Here is a 7,299-nt window from a genome sequence, read left to right on the forward strand (position 1 = left end):
TCTGTAAATTTTCACGCATATCACATTAAAAAATGTTTTTTAAACATGAAAGAAAATAAATACTTTTCAGGTATGGATGATGTATTGAAGTATCTTAATCTGTGTTCCTCTCGCAATACCCTCTAGGAACACAGACTAGCCTGGACATAGTATGTTTTTTGGAAGTTAGCTAGAGAAAAGGAGAAAGAAAGACTGATGAGAGAAAAACAAAGGAAGAGGAAAAACCAATACAAGTGTACATTCTGGAGTCGGTCACTACTGTGGAAAACTGGAATAAATCTCATTAGGACTCTTAGAAAAGGTGTATATAATACACTTTGACATTGCTCACTCATGGGTTGGTTAAGGGGAACATTTAAACCCTGGCTTCTTTCTGCTTTCATGAAGAGTTGTTAAACCCCTGTCCCCTACAAGCTACACATGCAGAAGGGCCATTTGAGTATCCAAACACACTGCACAGTGTGATGTCACACACAGACATAAAGGAGAGATGTATGGTGTAGCTGAGGTAAACTGTGTCTCGTTTTGTCTGAAAGTAACTTGTTGCTATTGCAACAGCTGGACCATGGGAAAGTGAGACATTTTGCTCTAAGATTTACCAAATATAGGCACTGTTAGACAGAACGTTTGCAGGGTGAACTCCATCAGGAAGAGAAAGAGAACCCAGGAAAATTCATGATCTAGCCTTCTAATCCTACTTCCCTTTCCCATCTTGTCTCCTCTTGCTGTCCCTCATTGCACACCTCCCCAGCTACACTGTCTCCTTGCTGTGTGGGGTGTTTCCTCTTCCCGCATACATCTGAGTGTCTCACTCCTTTACTTTCTCCGGGTCTCTGTTGAACTGCGACAGTTTTGGAAAGGCTGATCCCTCTATGTTGCACAAACACTTTCTTTCCTCAACATGCCGTTACCCCTGATCTAGCTTCATTTCTTTCCACAGCAATTATTACTCCTGACATTGTCTATGTTTCTGCATTTGTTTACTTATTGCTCTCTGTCTTCCCATTCTTACTTGTCAGCCTTCTCAATTGGTTCACTGCTGTAGCTCTATGGGACAGTGGTTGGCGTGTGATAAGTACTCAGCAAATATTTGTTGAAAAATAATGAATACATATAGTATCTATAACCACAAAACCAACAGAATAAAATATGTCCATACAGTGAGATGTAGGTAAAGATAAATAAAATAAATTTAAAAACATAATAAATTGAAAAAATATATATGAAATAAAGGCTAATAACAATAATCACAAATATAGCTGTAATTATAATAAGTATAGATGAGTTAGAATTACTGAATTAATTACAAAACTCAAATACTTGATTGAAAATATAATTAAGCAATATCTTGTACATAACACACATTTAATATAAAATAACCCCCAAAAATGGAAATTAAATTGATGGAAAAACATACATTAGGCAAATATGAGGAAATGGAAAGCCAAAGCATGAATTTTAGCATCAGAAAAAATAAAATTTAAATAAATAGTAACATAATACAAAAAGTCACAGTTATAACAATTAGGGTCACATAAAGTCCAACTATATAAAATAATGGTAGAATTTACACATAGTCTTTTCTTCCTGTGCTATTTTTCATTCACTAGAACAACCAGAGCAATGTTAATTAGTTGTAATAATTATGGATGTATCTATCTTGGTTTTAGCATTAATGGGGATACCTTAACATTTGTAAAGCAAACAGACTTCATCTCATGTGCACTTTAGGACACTGGACAAAAATAAATATGATTAATTAGCAATATTTAGTCACCTTACTCTTATATTTCAAAATTAAGCATAAAATTAGTTGCCTTTAGAAAAATATATTAGTTGGCTAACAAGTACCTAATTTTTAAAAAAGAACAAATAGTACATTTAATTACAAAATTGTCATGTTTTTAATTAAGAATTTAATTAAGAAATCGCATGTTTTTGTCTTGATTTATCACAGTGATAAATTACTATTCTAATATTGAAACATTCTTTTCTTTTCATATTTACTGTACTGATCACAGTACACCACTCTTTAAAGATAATGTTGAATTTGAGGTACTTGTATTTTAGCATCTGTATTCATACGTGGGGATTGCCAGTAGTCTTTTGAAAGGGAATATATATATATATATTTTTTTTTTTTTTCCCAGATTTTGAGTCTCGATTCAATTGAATTGGATTGCTTTCTAATTTTCTCAAGTTTAAAAGCAATATCTTTAAATCATGTAGGCTTCATGCCTTTTATGAAAATAGTTTTTGACAACAACTATGTTTCTAAAATTGGATCAATTACTTTTCCTGGAAAATTTTCCATTTTAGTTTCAGTTTAAAAATAAAATTCCATATAGTATTTTCCTAGTTTAAACTTCCTCTGTATTCATAGTATTCCTATTTATAGTCTCAGAGGTCTTTCAAAATGTCAATTGACAATAGTGTTCACTGCGCATCTAACTTAATAAAAAACATATGTTGGTCTAAGGATATAGCTGAAATTTTTGATGATTATAATGAATCTTGACTTTTCTTAGGGTAAAGTTCTATGCACTCTTTTACCTATAAAATTCCCCATACACATAATGCTATTTACCAAGCATAAACACAAAATAAAAAATCGTTGTTGATCAACTGGTGCCTTTGGGAAATTTTTATTTGGTGGCATTTAGTGCCAATAGCTGAAATTATTAGGACACAAAGAATAATTTTTGTCTGCCTAACTTTTCTAATAAAATTTAATCCATATCAGATCAAAGTAACCCTTTATAATAATAAGTATCACTTAATCCATGTCAGATGATGGAATAGTTTAAGTTAATCAGAATCATATTTTTCATACGGACAAAAAAAAAATTTCTATTGAGTTGATTCCAACTTACAGTGACCCTACAGGTCAGAGTAGAACTATCCCATAGAATTTACAAGGCTGTAAATCTTTATAGAAGCAAACTGCCACATTTTTCTTCTGTGGAACAGCTGGTGGATTTGAATTGTTGCCTTTGGTTAGCAGCTAAGTATTTAGCCACTGTCCGATTAGGACTCCTTTTTCCCAAGGGCAGGAACTATATACAGGCAACTCAAAAAACTGTATATAGTTAGTCTCAGCTTTATGACAGGGTTGTGTTCAGACAACCGCACCGTAAGTTGGTTCTGACTTAAATTGAATACCTCATTTTGGTTAGTTTTCATTATTATTGTCTTTTATTATCAGGATATTTATAAATCATAACATTGTACATCTGATAATGATAACATCATCAAACTATGTGCTGCAAAAATTTTATGTAGTACATATTAGTAATGATGTGGGAAAAAAAGGCCATAAAGCAGTTTGTCATAATTTGAATATATTGTAAATTGAGGAGTACCTGTACTGTGAAACTGAAATCAGGGCCCATGATCTTACAGTAATACATTTTAAGAATAATTAAACAGAATGTTTAAATCTGAAGTGACTCAAACTATGTAGAATATGGAATTTTTTTATTCATTGTGAATAATTTTGGAACTCATGCTATCAATTGCATTAAAAACCAAGAAAACAATTGTTCATGATTTAAAGAAAATCTAATGATTCCATATTTAGTACTATCCATTAATTCTAATTAAAACATATTAGTTGCTGAGATTTTAAATGAATAGTTGTTTTTACTTTATTTCTGTATTCTTGAGGTTCATATCAACCATGCAAAATATTTGTCATCAAATCACTGAATGAATGAATGAAGGATATGATATATTTTTTAAATGTCTTTTCAGTCTTACAAACTGTGTTGTATATGCTAATATTATCTTAAATATTTGGGAGTTCTTGTCTCATTTTCAATCATCCAGTCTGTGGTTCTTTGATACAGACATAGAATCTAGTTCTTATCTACCTGCCAGAATCAGCAAACACTCCTCAAAGATAGACAGTGATTCTTCAAAGGCATGCTGTGATAACTTGTACTTACACTATTTCTTCTTTAAAGCTTAAAATTTACATTTTCTGAAGTAAATAGGAAACAAACAAACCAACAGATAATTTCTCCATAAACATTTTTAGAGTTAAAGGGAAAATCTACTATTATTCTGTCTCTGTACTTTAACATGAGATCTTTGAGTGGCACAAATAGATTATACTCACCTACTAACCTAAAGGTTGGCAGTTTGAACCAATGCAGTGGCACCAAAGAAAAAAGACGTGGTGATCTTCTTCTCTAGAGATTGTTGCTGTTGTTGTTAGTTGTCATCAAATAAATTCTAACTCATGGCAACCCCAGGTTTGCAGAGTAGAACTGCTCTATAGGTTTTTCAAGGCTGTGAACTTTCAAAAGCAGATCACCAAGGCTATCTTTTGAAGCACCTCTTTGTGGTTCAAACTGCCAACCTTTTAGCTAGTAGTTGAGTGCCTAACTATTTTTGCCATGCAGAAATTTCTCTGTAAAGATTAAACCAAAACCAAACTCACAGCCGTCAGTAGGACCCGACTCATAGTGACCCTCCTTGGGTTTCTGAGGGGCTATCACTACAGAAGTAGATTACCCAATCTTCCTTCCAAGGAGTTGCTGGTGGATTTGAACCACCAACCTTCTGGTCGGCAGTTCGATGCCTTAGGCAGTAGGCCACCAGATTACAGCCAAGAAAACTCTATGGAGCAGTTCTCTGTAACATAAAGAGCAGCCATGAATCTGAATAGTATCTTTGACAACAAGTTTGGGTTTTTTTTGTTTTGTTTTTTTGGTTATACTTATGTATTTTGACTGTTCATGATCATTTACATATTGTTTTCTTAATACTCATTTAATTATGAAGTTGGTCAAATCACCATACACATTATTTATGATTGATTGCTTCAGCCATATACATTTGTTATGCACTTATCCAAATTCTTTGGAAGAAGAAATGATTAAAAACTAAAATTATATATATTCAATCTAAGTTTCTTGAAGTATGCATGATATTGCAAGGTACAGGGAGGGAATTTGTTTCTTATAATTTAAAATTTCTTTCATTCTTTGAAGATTATAATTTCAGGAAAGTAAATTCTAGCAGAAATGTAGTCTTTTAGTAAGAATAACACATCAATTGACAAATCAAATTAATTTTTTCCAAGACTTCTTTATTATTTATTAATAATGTATTCTATATCCAACAAAAATTTAGAGAAAACTCACACAACCACACATATATTATGGCAACTGGCATTTGGATATACAAATAGCATGAAGTCAAAAAAGAGAAGTTATTGTCTCTGCAGTAAAACTTATTACAGTTTAGTAAAGAAACAGATATTTTTCTATAGGAATTATTAGCTCCTTGAGAATACAACCTTGAAGAATGCCAGAAATATGTTAAAAAATAATAATTATAAAATGAATTAATAAATGCTTATATAACTAAATGAAAAGGTAAAATAGTTGATCTACAATATGTAAGAATTCAGAAGAAAGAAAGGTCACTTATGGTTTAGATGAGCAAAGAATCTTCATGTAAAACCAGTTTTTGAGCTGCATGTTGAAGAAGGAGTATGATTTGTGATGAGGAAAATGTAATGATCAGAAGAAATAATGATTTAGAATTGCTAAATGTCTTTTCCATAAGAAATCCAATACATTTTTAAAAGACTAACAATACCTCAATTCCTTTCAACTGTGTCTAAGAAAGAATGAAAATACCTTTGTGTATCTAAATACATTCCCTAGTACGAATGCCTCTGGATGATTTGGGAAAGTGTATATTTTCATGGTGTTTCTTGTGTTAGGCATAATAATAATAATAATAATAATAAACTCACTGCCGTTGAGTCAAATCCGACTCATAGCAACCCCTCCTCCTTCAGTTTCTGAGGCAGTAGTAGAAGTAAAATCTACAGAAGTAGATTGCCTAGTCTTCCTTCCAAAGGAATGGCTGGTGGTTTTGCACAGCCATCCTTCTGGTTAGCAGTCAAATGTCTTAGACACTACGCCACCAGAGCTTCCTAGTGGCACCACAAACAGTGGCACCACAAATAGTGGCACCACAAATACATTTATGTTCATGACAAAAGGGATTTTGCAGATGTAATTAATTAAGGACCTTAATTTTTGGAGATCATCCTGAATTATCCAGGCAGGCCCAGTCTAATCACATGAGCCCTTCAGATGAAAGAGAGAAGCAAGAAGTGTTAGTCAATGAGAAGTGAAGTGGGAAGGACTTGAGCCACCATTACTAGCTTTGAATATGAAGGAAGGGGGTTGTAAGTTAAGAAATATGAGTGGCCTCCAGAAAATGAAAATAACCCTCAACAAGAAAACAAAGACCTCAGTGCTACAATTGGAAGGGAACAGTGTCTTCTCTAGCAAAAGGAAAATAACCCTGATGACCCCTTGATTTTAGCCAAATAAGACCTGTGCTGTACTTCTGACAAATAGAACTGCAAAATAATAAATTTGTGTCATTTTAAACCAGTAAGATTGCAATAATTTATTATAGTGTCAATAGAAAATAAATATTCTTTTAATAGTAAGAGAACCAGAAAATAACTTAGTGATGATTCAGAAAGTGATTTTTTTTTTTTTCTTTTTTAAGTAAAAGTGATAACAGAACAAAAAAAAAATTCAGTTTTGGTTTATGTCACCACTTGTCTGTTAGTTTGTTGTACTGTTCTGGTTTGTGTATTGCTGCGAGGCTGGAGGCTATGCCACCAGTATTTCAAATACCAGCAGGGTAACCCTCGGTGCACAGGTTTTAGGGAGATTCCAGACTAAAGACAGACTTGGAAGAAGGTAAGGGCCATCCAGTTCTCCAAGAATTGACCAGTGAAACCCTTATGAATAACAGTGATATTTCATCGAAAGCAGTATTTAATGTAATGGGCATTTAATAAATGCTCATCAAAGGAGAACTCTGCATAAAAATATATAGTGCATCAAATAGTATTTGACCATTATTCTTTCCTTAAAACTGTATCTTAGAATAGTCAACATATAAAATTTTGTTGAATGGAAACACTACGTTTTAATTCAGATATATCAAGGGACATTTTAAATCTGTGCTCTATTTCTCTTAAAATTCCTCTCTTGCCAGATCTCATAAGCCATGAAATATCTTCTGAATTCTCCTGTTCCACATCTGCCATCCATTATCTATCTTTCTATCTTATCTATCTCTTTTGAGAGCCCTATCCATCTCCTTAATCTCCAAAAAGCATAAATGATGTGTTATGGCAGGTTAAGTGGTTCAAATTATTTATTTAATATAAGCATCCTTATTCATTTTTGCTGATTAGCTATTACAAATACAAACCAAAAGAAAAAAAAAAGGAAAGAAAGAAAAAAAAAAAAA

The sequence above is a fragment of the Orycteropus afer genome, unplaced genomic scaffold (genome assembly GCF_000298275.1).
Source record: "Orycteropus afer afer isolate SDZICR_OR568_19922 unplaced genomic scaffold, OryAfe1.0 scaffold00343, whole genome shotgun sequence".
Classification (NCBI taxonomy): Eukaryota; Metazoa; Chordata; class Mammalia; order Tubulidentata; family Orycteropodidae; genus Orycteropus; species Orycteropus afer.